Below are 15,144 nucleotides of genomic sequence, written 5' to 3' on the forward strand. Positions count from 1 at the left end.
GATTCATTGACCGAGTAAATACGGTACATTTAGCATAAGGCAAATGGTTCTTGTCAGCTTTCCTGAGGCCTTTCAATATTCCTAACATCAGATAACTCAAACCTTTTTCGCGCCCCGTGACGTTCGAAGGAACAAGATTTTACTGAATTAACTTTTTCACAAAATGAATACAGCACGCTACTGCTCGCAGTAGAGATCCACGTTGCACAAATGCTCTCAATACAAAATCATTATGACCAGCTAAGCAAAACCAGTTTTCAATAAAAAAATAAAGCAGCTATGAATAACTCCTGCAAAATATTAATTACACCCAAGTGATATGCGTGATAAGTCATGCCAGCCACTGCTGGATAACACAGGTAACACGTGAATTGGGCAAGGCATTTTTCATGAACACGAAGGAAAGGCTTGCCCATATTCCTGCATAATTTTTTAGCGTAGCATAATCCACGCTGTGTTTATGCGAGTTTTAGGATTTTAATATGTGCTTGTTTAAAATACAAATGACTGTAAAAATTGTTACACTAGTGAGAGCCTCACACTAATCTCTAAATAAGGATGCTCTTAAAAGCAAATCAGTAAGCTCTGGTTTAAAGTGGTCAAATAAACTTATTACACAAAAATATTAATTCTGCCATTTAAACATGAGCGTATTGCATGTATGCCACTTGAGGCATTTGCAGATTCTCCTGTGCTAGAAGGACAGGGAGTGGAGGAGGTTCCCCTGAGGTTGGTGCGGCTTTTGCAGGCTCCACAATTATTGCATCAGTGAAGGCTTGAGGCTCAGAGGATGCATGGTCTTTTCGGTCATGGTTCGTTGTCGCAGTAATACACGAGTGCAACACCTATACTATGAAATAAAACAGGAGTTCAAACATCATGTGCGCCAGTAAATGAACAATGCTAGTGCAAAGTTATGCACCTGCTGCTTTACACTGCACTGGTACCTCCTTTTCGTTTGCAGTTCTCGCACCTCTCTTGCATCAAAAAACATGCATACTGATCTCAAAAACACAACTGATCACCTTGCCAACGCCCAAATACAATCAATGGGGACAACAAAGGTTCACAATCAGTTCACTAAAATTCAACATTTATCGTATGTAAAACAAAACTGATAGTCCCATAATTGTTACTTTTCGACTACTTCTATTATATATCGCCTCGGTATGTCTCGCATACATGAACAGGGAAACTGCAGACTTTGCTTGTCTGCAAATTACAAACTACGCATAATGCAAAACAAGCCCAAGAAAACAGCCAGAATATAATTTTTCACAACCGAGCATTAAGTGACGTATTCTGCCGAAAATGTGGCATTGGTGTTGTGATCAAGCATATACAAGGATGCCTCTGGCAAGCGCTAGTTGGCAGGCAAGAGGCCGGACATAGATTGATCGATAGGTTGTGTGCCTTCACAAGACCGTATGACATCTCGAATTTGGCGGGACTTAGACTCGGGCAGCTCTTGTGAGGTGGCGATCAAACCCGGGACACTGTACGCTATGTAGGATATATCAGGGGCACAAATTAGGCGAGTAGTGCTTCAAGGAATAGCCCAGTGCGTGAGCGAGAGCGTAAAATAAAGGAGAGACTCAGGCGCTGGCCGTTCAAAAGATCACATCGAGCCCTTAAAGGCGAGATAGGCATGCACAAATTATGCATGTAGAAATGTCACATGATAAATGCAATGACCTCACCCACACACCACTTGAGGTGAGGTCGTCGATACAAGGTGCGACCTGAAAGATGGCTATGGGGGAAAATATAGAGTGGCTAAAAATGCACATATACAGAAACATTTCTCTTAATTTCTTTACCTGAGTATATCTCAAAATTACAATATTTGGAGCGCTGCGCATGAATTAGAGGTAAGTACAGACAAATAAATAACCAACGTATTAATAAAACCTCTATTCATGGCTTCTTGCGCAATCTTCATTGCACACTAGAAACAAGCTTCCATGTGACAGCCAATCCGAACAAGCCATTACAACGAAGGCTGAAAGCCTACCCACTTATTTTATAAAACAGCCCCTGCCAGCATTTTTCCTTTCAGCTTTTTCACTCACTCAGTAGTTTAGAAATGACCATGCACTAACAAACCCAAGTGCATGCTCCCCAAAAATGGCTAATGCTATACACCTCAAACTAAGAAAATAGAGACAAAGATATTAAGAAATTCCCCTGGGAACACAGCAAGTGCGGCTAGTAGAAATACGAAAGGGAACACGGGAGCACGTGGCATCTGCGGTTTGCAAAGCGCTGTCACAAACCAAAGACGAGAAGGGGTGGCATCAAGGGTATGCTCGGAAAGAGCAGCCGACCAAGTGTCACCCGTTAATAATCATGAGGGGTTAACATTAACGATGCGCCCTTAACGGTGCGCACACTCCCAGACACCCTTAGAGTGAGTGGGGGTAGCTGTCCCGGTCGCAAAGGAGATGCCCTCGACTTGCGTGGCAATCTCAGCCGGAGTTCAACTACCTTGTAGTGACAGAAGGGGGTGGTCGTTTGGTACCCAGCGGTCGCCGGTTCAAACCAGAGTAAGGATCGGAGTCAGAAGTAACAAACAAAACACAATTTATGCACAGCAAGAGACGATACAAAGGAATACACAAGGTCACTTGAAATACAACAGACGAGAGGTTCACAGAATACGAACGCTAAGCATGCAACTACTTAATGATTCAATAACACAGGCTTTACAACAGATTAAACACGAGAGAGTTACATAAACAAACACCAAATTGTTCACCGGGCACTGTTGCAGTCCGACGCCTCAAGAGTCACGATGTGGCCGCCATACGAGATGAGCGCCGCTCCCTTGAAAGTCCGTGGGCTTGCTAGCAGCGGGTGATCCCCGGGAGTCCAGCCGAAGCACAGGCGAACACGTCGCAAAACACTGAAGAACTGACTGACTGACTGACTGACTGGCTGACTCATCAAGCGGCGCGGTCTCTTTAAATAGGGCGCACCGCGTCTCTTTGCTAGCGCGCGTCAAAGCTAGCGCGCACACACACTTAGCTTTGCTGGTTATAGCGCTCTCTCTTTCTCCCGTCGAGCCGCGCGTCGCCATTGGCCAGATCCCATAGAACATGCTGGAAATTTCTGGCTGATTCCAGTCCGATGAACCACCGCCCTCCCCGGGCAATGGGAAAGAGGGTGACGGCAAAGCGTACAAAGCTACGCGCTCTCCCGCGCGGTGAAGGGGCTTTTCTCTCCATGCCTTCCACGCGACGCCGTGCGGGCTTCGCGCCGTACCGGCTTGATGAAAATGTGCGCCGATTTCATGACACCAAGCTTACTTTGAATGCGTGTTTATCACTGGTTCTTATCACCTGTCGGTGACAGCGCATTTGAAAGAGTGGAGGCCGCGAGCTCCTGTGTTCCCTTCCATATTGCTTCTAGCTGTACTGGCAAAGAGGAATGTGTTGTGGCCTGGCCGACAATCAGCTTTTTTTTTTTTCAGGGGTCTGCGTTCACGCTGCAGTTTCTTGATTCGTTTATCCTTTGCGTGTAGAGCCCTCTTTTCCACAAGGTCTTCATCAGAAGAGCAACTCTGTTCTTTAGTGGAGTCGAGCTTTCTGTGCGAGGTTCTCTTGCTTTGTCTTTTTTTTTCTCTTTTGCTCTGCTCAAACGAAAACTACAAAAAACCTTCGGTATCGCTGCTAGCAGATTACTGAACATGCCTGTGCATGCTACATTACAGAAATTTTCCACGAGAACGTAATCCCAACGGAAGGCATAAAATGCAGAAACCTCAATCTGTACTTAACATTCTCTCTACAGGCATGCAAACATGTAACCAGTGGTAGCATTACCTTACAGCATGTCCAACTTAAAATCAAATGCAATATTTGCATTAAAACACATACCACCACATGATAAACACTACTGCATTGCGCCACGCAAGATGTTCAGTGAACCAGACGAAAAAAAAACAAGATTCTCCCGTTTTTAACGTTTGGACACCATAGTAGATGGCGACCAGCGAAAAATCGTCTTTTTTGCTACTTGGTTTTAATCTTCATATTAAGCTGCAAATAATGAGTGACATCCTGATTATAAAAGCATGACAACTGCTTTTTTTTATTTTTATACTTTTCATAAAAAATAACTGTAAATTTTTGTTTTGCCAAATTATTCTGGAACGTCCAAGTATTTTTGTAGGGTCAAACGACCTAAGCGCCGAGGGAACATTACCTTCCAGGCCAGGCTTCAACTTGACTTATAGCAGTGTTTTATCAGGATGAAGATCTACTAGCATTGACGTGTACTGGTTTACCAGATCCTGGCTCTCCATGTACAATGACCTATGCTAGATGCCGGTATGTTTAGGCTAGTCATCGAATTCACAAACATACGTATTAGATATTTTTTTCTAGGGTGATTCCAAATCTACTTAAAGTGCAAGTTTCTTGCTTTGATTTTTTTTTTTTGTAAGCAATAAAAATCCGGATATAAAACTACCCTCAATTCACGTTATATGTGCTGATGATTGGTTACCAGTTTGCTACCAGCATTCACAAGGCTGGAAAATTGAGCTGTGCTCCAATGAACTGCAACCTTCGCTTTTCGACTAAGACGGTCACACAAACTCTGCGAGTCACAAATGTCAACAGGCCTTCAGGTATTCACCATGTGCTAACCTTATCCATAGCTGCGGACGCGGGTGGCACTGGTGAACACGCTGAAGGTTAAGTTAGAAGCAACATTAATACCCAATAATGTAGAAGACAGAACAACTGTTTCTGTAGCTCAATTGGTAAGAGCAGCGAATGCGATATTCGGAGGTTTTGGGTTCATATCCCACAGCGGCATGTACTTTTTCTTAACTTTTCTACTTAGGGCGTACCGCTTTAGGTATGTTAAGCAGCGCAATTAACCTCAAACACAAGAGAAACACTCAGATTGTATAATAACCTTTCCATATGAGCATAAATCGTCCGCACAAGTCCAGTTAACCGTCTTTTGCGTAAACTAAGCTCATCCACAGTACCAGCAGCGCATCATACATTAAAGAATACGTATTCTGCTGAGTATTTTACTACGCAGCATTAGAATTATTTAGGTTATGCCAAAGAAAGCTGGCGGAGGGCTCTCGCATCTGCAGTAAAGCGCTCGGGATCAAAATATTTGTAGAAAACCTAAATTGCACATTTGGATTAGTTTATATGGCTTAACATCACAAAACTACTCAAGCCATGAAGGACGCCGTAGTGGAGAGCTCCGCACATTTTGAAAACCTGGGGTTCTTTAACATAGACCGACAATGCACAGTACATAGGTGCCCTCTTTTTAGTCTCCATTGAAAAGCATAAAACCCACATCCCCGGGAGCAGCAGCCCTGTTCCGTAACCACTGAGCCACAGGTGCGACTTAATTGTGGGCTTTTAGAGTCATGAAAGGAATAGCAGTCACACTGTTTGAAGACAGTTCACACATTCTCTATAATTTTGGACAACTGCATGAAGTTTGACTGCATTTAGAAGTACCTTTATTTCTTACTCCTTTGTAACAACACTTGTGCCACTATGGTTATGATTGATGCATTCAGCTCTTTAGACAGAATGCAAAACCATTACAAAACATGAACCAACTCAATCCATGCCTAATCCCGCGTGATGGCGAGATTATGTCTCTAAAATGAACGCCATCTGTACTGAATACAGTAGCAGCTTTCTCGGAGCAAGCAACGTCGTTGAAGATGTACATCGGCCGTTAGGTCCGCAGCTTACTGAGTTTCCTCGCCAGCTCCTCTGTCGTTGCTTTACCACAAGAATCTTAAGCAGATTGACATATATGAAGCACTATAACGGCAGCACAGCAAAGCACGATTAGCATAGAAAAAACGAATATTATTTAAAGTCACGTCTTTATGCAGACCTCTCATCAAACACGCTGGAGCAGACAGCCGTACCACGACTGACGCCTGGTTGATTCGTCTGGGCAAATCCTATCTGTGTCGTTTGCAGATGACAACATAACGGGTTCACTTCGCAGGCCGCAGTCGGCAACGTAAGAATGCGCTGATCACAACGTAACTTTTTGCCACAATAAGCTCGATCGCGGGTTTAGAGGTTTTAAAACTTTTGCTAGTAGCTGTACGCGTGTGCTTTCCGCAAAGTTGCGCACTGCGGCAGCAAAAGCAATTCACAACCCCCCCCCCCCCCTTTCCAAAAAAAAATGTGTAGAAACGCAGCTGCCTGTCGCTCTGAATAAAAGCATTGCTGTCGCTTACCGGCCAGTTCTTCGATATCGGCAGGGTACAAATCTTCATCTGCACAATCTGAGGCATCCCTCCATCGTCAATATACTTATTTTTTGCTGGGTCTTTCATTTATCATGATATGCAACGTACCCAAACAATGGTACTGACTGCGGCTCCACCGCCATAATTTACACAAAGCAGCAATGGTTGCCTTTGTATGCAAATGGCACGACCTTCTCTATAAACTCATAGCAAGTGGTATGCTCCCACTTGTATACTCCTGCCGATCAAATCTTACAGCATCCTGCTCAAGGGCGGTCCCTTTCTGCTGTCACGTGCCTCTACGTCACCGCTTGGACGAGCGCACGGTCAGCGGCGGCGTTAGCGACAGCGCCAGCGTACGACAGCCGAGTGCCGTTGTCGTCTGCTTCTGCAATGCGCGTTGCTGCGCAGCCTTTCTGGTTTTTTCTCTTTTTTTGCGGTAGTTTTGACAGAGTACAAGTGCGTCTTGAGGACCTTCGTTATATTTAGATTCGGTCAAGGAAAAGAATAGAAATAATTAAACCTAGTTTTGGCTCAAGGCCAACTTTGATACTTTTTTTTTCACAGCGGCATTTAAACTAACGATACGCGGAGTGCGATGTTTTAAAGCATACACGTAATAGCTGTTTTACAGACCAGAGCACTGGCAATGAATATGTCCCAAGTCCGATTATAAAGATTCCTGTTGCTTGTGTGATACAGACACGCAAGTACACACAGGCGTTCGCTAGGGGCTCTAATGGAACCTCACTTTTACTCTCTGCAGTCGTTTTTAAAAGTGTAAGGTTACGGACATGCAGGTTCTTTCAATATACTGGCGGCCTTGAACCCGCGATGTTGCAATGCAAGGACTGCTTGCTTGCCACCTTTGCCCTCGGAAAGCCGGCGGCCCAAAGAACCGTTGTGAGAAGCACGTCGTCGCATTATTTTCAATTTTGCATTCGTGGCGAAGCTAGCTTTAGTATTTAAGCGCGTAATTTCTTTAGATGGGCAGAACAATTAACTTTTCCTCGCCTTTGCACTGCATTTTAACTATAGCGCCCTTTGTGGAAATGGGACGTTAAACCCCACAAACCTTTGTGGGAATGGGGATAGGAATAGAGGCGGGGGGGGGGGGGGGGGCCGCTTGGTTGAGCCTTGACTCCCCCTAATGTAGAACCCAACGCAAGAACAGATGTGTAGATGTGTGCATGGCGCCTTTGAGTGTGAAGCACTATTCAGAATGTCGACTTGGGAACTGTTTTTAAACATGCAAAAGGATGAACTCGGAGAAACAATTTTTTGTATCTGAAATTAAATGTTTTTAATTTGTGGGGTATAGAGAAATCAGAAGCAATTATTAAAAAACGTGTTTGAAAAGAAATTCATATTGAAACAGCAAAAAATAAGCTGGCAATACCCACAAGAGAGCGAAAAACACATCTTCAAATTGGCACTTAATGCGCACAAGGAAACTGTACAAGAGGCCTAGGCTGAACTCAATTGTTCACTGACAAGCTTTTTGAAATCTGGAAGAAAAAATATGATAATTATGATTAAAATCAGCAAAATGCTGATACGAAGCTAGTTTTTTTTGTACCATAATTATTGCTAATTAGGCCTGGGGCGCCTTCGCGTAAGGGTCTGAATGAGGAGCACAATTTCTTTGGTGAGCCCTTATGGAAAGCACGAAACATTCGGAGCCTGGAGTAGTCTGAACTAAACCTTTACTTTCAAGCAGTATTTCAGCTCGATGGCAATGATTAATTTCTAGAATTCTTCTACGATAGTCATTTTCATTGCTTCAGCCGCAAAACTAGTAGAAGCGCCGGTTCAAACACTTCGTCCTTAGAACGTTGTACAGTGTTCATTTTAGCAGCATTGCCCCTGTTAAGAATTTTACAGGATTTTACCAGCCTTTAAAGCACTGCCAAAGTTACGAAGTATATTATTTTATGCATACTGGTGGGCAAAACTACAGAAGAATTAAGTCTTGAGCTAAAAGCAGCGAAAATCATATGGCAATACCATACAATTTCAGACATTTGCATGCTAAAACCTGTTGCAGATCTTCCCTTTTCATTCTGGAAAGAAAACGGTAGAGAGCTTAAACCAGCAGAGCATTTAAAGCCAATATATGAATGAAAAACAGAGGCAACACGTCATACTTACCGTGTCAATGTTTCTTTACAGACAGCATGTTTCATATGGCAAGGCTCCCACAGTTGCTGACAACTTCTGCGTCACCTAAATGTTGATGATGTGGTGTGCCTCACATTCAGGCAGCACTCCTTCGATGGCAGATAATCACTGGTGCAAAATCAGTGCGATAACACAAGCACAGCAGCTTGACTGCGGGCGTTAAACAGCAAAGGATCCTAAATGCCAGGGAAATGAAGTCTGCAATAAATCAACGCTTCTAAAATATCACGATAACGGCACACCATGGCTCTTATCCGTTTAGCTTACCGGTTACCTGTACACCCGCTATTGAAAGCTGTCTCAGAAAATGGAGTACTCGGGCTGCTCCTTCACAAGCATCGGCAATATGCGTAGAACACTAATCACGAAGCAATCTGTCAACCGAAGTTCTGTCATAGCACTAAGGAAGACTATGAACAAGGAAAAGTTATACAAACACTTTTTGTGTCTCCTTCCACTTTTTCGAGATGTTCTTCTCGGAGACTGATTTTTTGCATACCGTCGACCCTTGGCCAGCTCCAAGTACCTTCCTCCGTAGTGATTTATAAATGCCAACAACTTCGGTAGCAAATTTATGCCTGTCATTGCGGTGAACTCCTCACGAAGCTTGAATGAGAAAACTTTTCACTTAATTACTGAACTCAATATATTTTATCGATAATGTTAAAACATAAATCGAGACACAAGAGAAGACATCTGACAGAAGTCTGTTTAGGGAAATTTACCTTAAGGTACAGGTGAATAACCCCAACAAAGTTATTTAACAGGAAAACATTACGTTTCGAAGAGGACTTGGCTTTTTCTTGGTGTGACTCTGGGCGAGGCGCAGCTTGGTTTTTTAAGCGCTTGCATTGACCACCTCCGTGTCAATCGCCGCAAACCATAGATGTATGAAGAGAGAAGGGTCCCCAGAGAGCGATTAATGTGGCCAGTTGCTTGCTGAATATGCCACGACTCAGGTAAAAGCCTCCTGCGCATATCAGTGTCATTGTCTTTTATAACCGTTCTATTGAAGTCGATTTTGTGACCGCATCTCTGGCAGTGTTGGGACACCGTACTGGCTGGCTATGCTTTTGTCAAACGTCCGCTCTGTGTTGCTTCATGCTCTCCTCGAAGTTTTATTGCGAAAGCAACACTACTCTAGGTTTCGAGCATTCAGCGTAGCGCGGCTGGTAGCCACGTCTTACCCACGTGACGCTGTGACGTCAACACCGCGTGACACTAGGGCGAGAGCTGCGCTATCAACTCAAGCGGTCGGCAGGAGCTGCCAACTTGGGTCTCTCGTTTCACATGGGACGGTTATGTCTGAATCTGCCTGCTGGGACCCTGGCATTCACGTTACCTCTATAGGCCACTAAGGCACGCTCATACGGCTTGGCTAACACTGGACTTCATATGTAGGCTGCGGAAGAAGAAAAAGAAAAGAACCCTCGGTAACCCGAAGCTAATGCTTTCCCTCAATATTTGGTTCAGCAGCGTTGAACTCTTGTAATGTTTTCATTTCCCCTACATATGAAGCCGGACAAACCCAGCAGGGGCTTTTTAGACCATGCTTTGAATATATTTTTTTTAGGGCGGCGGTCCTTCGGGCGAGAAAGGAGGCGTTCGATGCTGGTTGCCAGACCCTTCTCTCTTCGCACATCCATGGTTTGCGACCATTGGCACGGGGGTCTTCAACACAAGGGCTTAAAAAGCAAAGCTGCGCCTTGATTAGAATCACACCATGAAGAAGGAGCCCAGTCCGTTTTAAACTGTCGTGTTTTTTGTCGAATAATTTAGATGGTGTTCTTCACCTATACCCTAAACGAGTACAATGTGCATTCATGCGAGAAAGAAATCGGAAAAGGAATAAATGTAGCATCCTGCTCACTATTTCCGCATTCGATAGTGCAGGAGGCTAATTTATAACTTCGGCAGTTGATGGCTGCGTGTCTTTCATCCACTGCCTCCTTGATGCCCTGGTCCATTTCATCGATTCGGATAGCTTCGCATTATAAGGAGAGGGCTGCTTGACCTCTTTTTCTCATGAGTTCCACATTTCATTTAACGGTCTGTTCATCGTGCAGAATTGCTCTGTCTGGGAGGAGATTTGATGTCTGAAAACAAAGACACCAGTATAAAGCGCTGCATAGTACCCAGGAATGTGGCGCGGCAAACACAATCACATGAGAGGAAACACATTCCTGGGTACTATGCAGCACCAACTTGCCCCTCAAGCTTTTATTTTATGAAGAGCTGCAGCGCTAAAAATCTACATCTACATATAAAGTCACTAGCCTAACATATACTTTTCTGACGTTTCTTTGAATTGCGTTGCATCTTTTCTGTTACTAGACATACGCAACGAAGCTGTTTGCACTGCACTACTCGCCAATTGCATTAGCTAGAACCACAGTGTTTGTGCGAAACAACCCTTTGCAAGGTAAGCCAAGGGAAGAACAATCTAAGCTGAGCGTTTTCTTTCTGTGTAAGATATTCAGTAAGGAAATATTCAGTGTAACCCCTTACCGCATGGTGTATCATATATGTTACGCACCAAACTCCATCTCGCACCACGGGAACGGAAATAAAAAACTTACTTTATATTTAGCGGGAATCTGTGTTCTGTCTAGCAACTACATAAGCGGTGGCTCCACCTCTCGAAGATCTTTTGAGCATCATTTCTGTTTCCAAACACGAGGACGCAGCGTCGCAAGGTTCGCGCACCAAGTTGGTAAGTGGATGTAATGTTTTTTTGCAATCCTGACATATACTTCCGTTTGAAAAAAAAATATTAGCGTATAGAATAGCTCCTTGTCTTGATCTTGGGACATTTTGAGCGTGCAAAGATTTTTCATTGGGCCTGTGTCATGTGTGATAATATTATGCAGTTAGGGGTAAATTTTGAGCGTGATAACACGTTGGCGCTTTCTTGGAGGAAAGAATACATTTCTCTTGTAATGCAGCAAGTTCGCGTGATTTACGTTTCCCAGACGCTGAGGAATAATTTTTGTATATTAAAGGCTATGGATGCGGGCACTTTTTATTGTAGAACAAGACGTGGAGTCCGGCCCATTCCAGATGATGGAGACAGAAGCAGTGATAGTGAGCTGCCAGACGACGATTGGGAAGAGATTTTTCCATGCCAGGTGCCGCCCCTGCTAGTAGACGAGTCGTCTGAAACCGAGGAAGATAGTTTAGATGAAGTTGAGCATCTAGTACTCGAAGCAAAAAAGGACCCCTAAAAGGCGCACCGAAGTGGACTAAAACCTGCCCTACGAGGGACCCGAAAGAAATGGAGTTCACTGGTAGCATTGAGACGCCATCAGCTATCACAGGCCTTGTCACGCCTTTACAGTTTTTCAAATTTCTTTGTCCTGTTGAGATTTTTGAGATGATTTTAGAGGAGTTGTTGCGTTAATCAGTTCAGTGCAGCCCTGAAAAGCCTCATACGACGAGTGCGGAGGAAATGGAAAGATTCGTTGGCATGGCACTTTACATGTCACTAATTCAGCTGCCAAGCACTCGAGACTACTGCAAATCTAGCATCGGGCACCGCAAAGTACCAGATGTAATGAGCCTCAACCGCTGGGAAGAACTAAAGCGATTCCTGCTCTTCAATGACAATGAGAAATTTATTCCCCCTGGTGAAATCGGGCACGATAAATTGCACAAGGTAAGACCACTTCTGAAGAAATTACTTGAGTAGCTGAGCATCGCTCCCAGGAAAGAAAAGCTATGCATCGACGAGCAAATCGTCCCTTTCAAAGGAAGAAGCTCATTGAAGTAATACAATCCTAAAGAAACACATCTCTGGGGCTACGAAGTCTTTGCTATCAGTGGTGTTTGGTGTTTCTGGTTTCTGCTACGACTTGGAGGTATTCAATGTTGCCGCGGACAACAAGCAGCTTTCAGGGGAGCCTGACTTAGGGGCCAGCAGCAACGTTGTTGTAAGGTTGGCGCGCACGATTCCTAGGCAAAACAGTCACAAGTTGTTGTTTGACAACTGGTTTACGTCGGTTCCTCTGCAAGTCTTCTTAGAAAAGGAGGGAGTGCACTGCCTTGGCACTGTGCGTCAAAATCGTCTACATGGCTGCACAGTCCCAAAAGAAAAAAAGTAAGAGAGAAAGGAACATACGAAGAAAGGGTGTGCGATGTGTCAGGGACCAAGCTTTCAGCCGTTGCATGGCACGACAATAAGAAAGTGACTCTATAAGACTCCCAACCTTTGTTGGGAGTGAACTAGTGGGAGAAGTGAAGCGATACTTTCGAAAAGAAACGACATAAAAATTGGTGCGCCGCCCAAATGTTGTGTTGCTCTATTACATTCATATGGGTTCGATGTTGGGCTACTACCGAATCAAAATACGGTATAAGATGTCGTACCATCGGATCTTCTTTCACTTGATGGACTTGACTGTGGTGAATGCCTGGCTGCTGTGGCGAAGGCAAGTCTGTGGCAAAACACCAATAATTGAGTTGAAGTCTGCCGTCTCAGAAGGACTCTGCAAGGCAGGGAAGCCACATGACAGAAAGCGCGCAAGGCAATCACTATCTGAAATCGAGTCGCTCATTCAACCAATGACGAGGCCTCCGCTGGTACCGCTGCCAACTGCTGACGTGCGCTTGGACAAAACGGACCACATTCCTAATTGGCTTCCCAAGCAAGTGCACTGCAGGCTGCCCTCTCATAAAAGCCTCGCAAATGTTTCGTGAAAGAAGTGCAATGATGCTCTGCGCTTCAACAGGGAGCGAAACTGCTTTGCATTGTTTCATTAGGAGAACCGGAAGTATGAGAGATGCGAGTGACGTCATCACACTGCAGGAACTTCACTGCTAAAGTATCACAGAGATTATATTTTATGCAATAAATTTTGTTATTTCACCTACTTTCAACATATTTGCCAATCTTATTTTTTTGCTCTTCATATCCTACGTTTTGTGTATATGCATGCAACGTATCGCAACTGCATGGGGAATCATATATGATATGCGAAGAAAACGCTGTTGTAAAAAGCAACTGCGTGTTTTTTTTTTTTTTTTAATGAAGCTTGGCAAGAATGTTTCTGTCACAAATCAAGACCGGGGAAATTTTTCTGCGCAAACATAAATCAAATACGTAAAGTTCGAATGCCCTGGGATGAACATAGACAAATTGCGGCAAAACTGCTTCTGATATTTATTCCTTTAATGAGAAGTATTTCTGAATGCACGAAAATGGTCATGTAAGGCTGTAAGCCTTATTTCCACTGAAAACCATGTCAGTAACTCATGTTTTCATCTATCATTCTGATCTAGGCTATATTCAGGAAAGACATCAACGGATGCGCGTATCAAACATCACCGATCGCTTCCTGTCACTCTGATAAAGGTGACCTATTCAGGGGGCAGTCCATGCTGTACATTTTAGGTTCAGAAATTACCTCCATCGATCCTGTCACCAAGGCATGACCAAAGTGCGTGTTCTTGTAAGCATCCGCAACATAGGCCTGTGTTTGTCCTTTAACACTGATTATCGCTTTGCGCTCATTAAACAATGAAACCCAGTCGAAAAAAACTACAGAACTGTGTCAAAAATACGACAAAATATCCTGTAGTTCTGTCGTAACCATCAGATTTTTCTATAGTTCTGTAGTTCTTCTCTGTAGTTCTGTAGTTTTTCTGTAGCATATTTCTGTTGTCTGTAGTTCTGTAGCATTTTTCTGTTGTAACTACAGAAATTTCTGATGTTACTACAGAATGTTCTGTTGTCACAACAGGTTTCCCGTCAAAAACCGCACAGAAATTCTGTCGTAACATCAGAAAATTTTCTGTAGATTTTTCCGACTGGGAAGGCATTCGAGTGAGCCGAGTTCTGCAGCCGAATTAACACGTGGATAATGTTCTGACCGAACGCCTACAACATGCTTTACAAACACCACGCACGCGAAACGGGCAACAAGTGGCTTCCCCCGCACTGTACCTCGACGTAACGTAACACAATTATGCACCCGCCAGGAGCCTCCACCAACGGCGCAGTCAGCGCCACCACCGGTCAGTTATGTGTCTGTAGAGGGAAGCGTAGCAGGAATGGCAACAGGAGCCGGCGCGCCGCTGCTGATAGCTGCCGGATTTAAGCCTTCCTTGGGGTTGACAGGTTTTTTCGGGGCTCAAACATATCTAAATGTATCAAATATTTTGAGTCTGAACATGTGCACGATGTGAAAGACTTTTGCAGAGAAAACAAAAGCGAAGTGTCTCACCGATGCATCGCACAGACGTGTGTCTCAGCGTCCTCGAAATGAATCAAACTGACAGTAATATTCTTTCGTTCGCTGTAAGCAAGGTTTAAATTTTCCTTTTTCTACTCAGCTGTCAACCGACCAAGCACATCTGAGAAGCCACCTGCAGCTACAAGGCAGGCATTGCAGGAAAATGAAAACATGTTGCTCTTATGACAGTGTTTTCAAAGCGCAGCGAAAAGTTGCCGAAAACTAGTCATCCGCAAGCATGGGGAATACCAAGTTCCAGAAACGTCTACCCGAAGTTTTCGAAAGTTACTAATTCAGAGGAAAGAGAAGCAATCAATAATTATTACGACATTCTTCTCTCGCGAATAACGATACGCTTGTATTAAAAAAAAATGTATAAATGCTACAACGTAGGACAGTGATTTTTCTCCTGCCACCTCACTCTGGCTACTTTTGGCAAGCTGCTGTTCGTGACGTTTCTGCCAACGATGACGAAGT

This window comes from Amblyomma maculatum, chromosome 10 (genome assembly GCF_055883805.1).
Source record: "Amblyomma maculatum isolate TAMU_Amacu chromosome 10, ASM5588380v1, whole genome shotgun sequence".
NCBI classification, from domain to species: Eukaryota; Metazoa; Arthropoda; class Arachnida; order Ixodida; family Ixodidae; genus Amblyomma; species Amblyomma maculatum.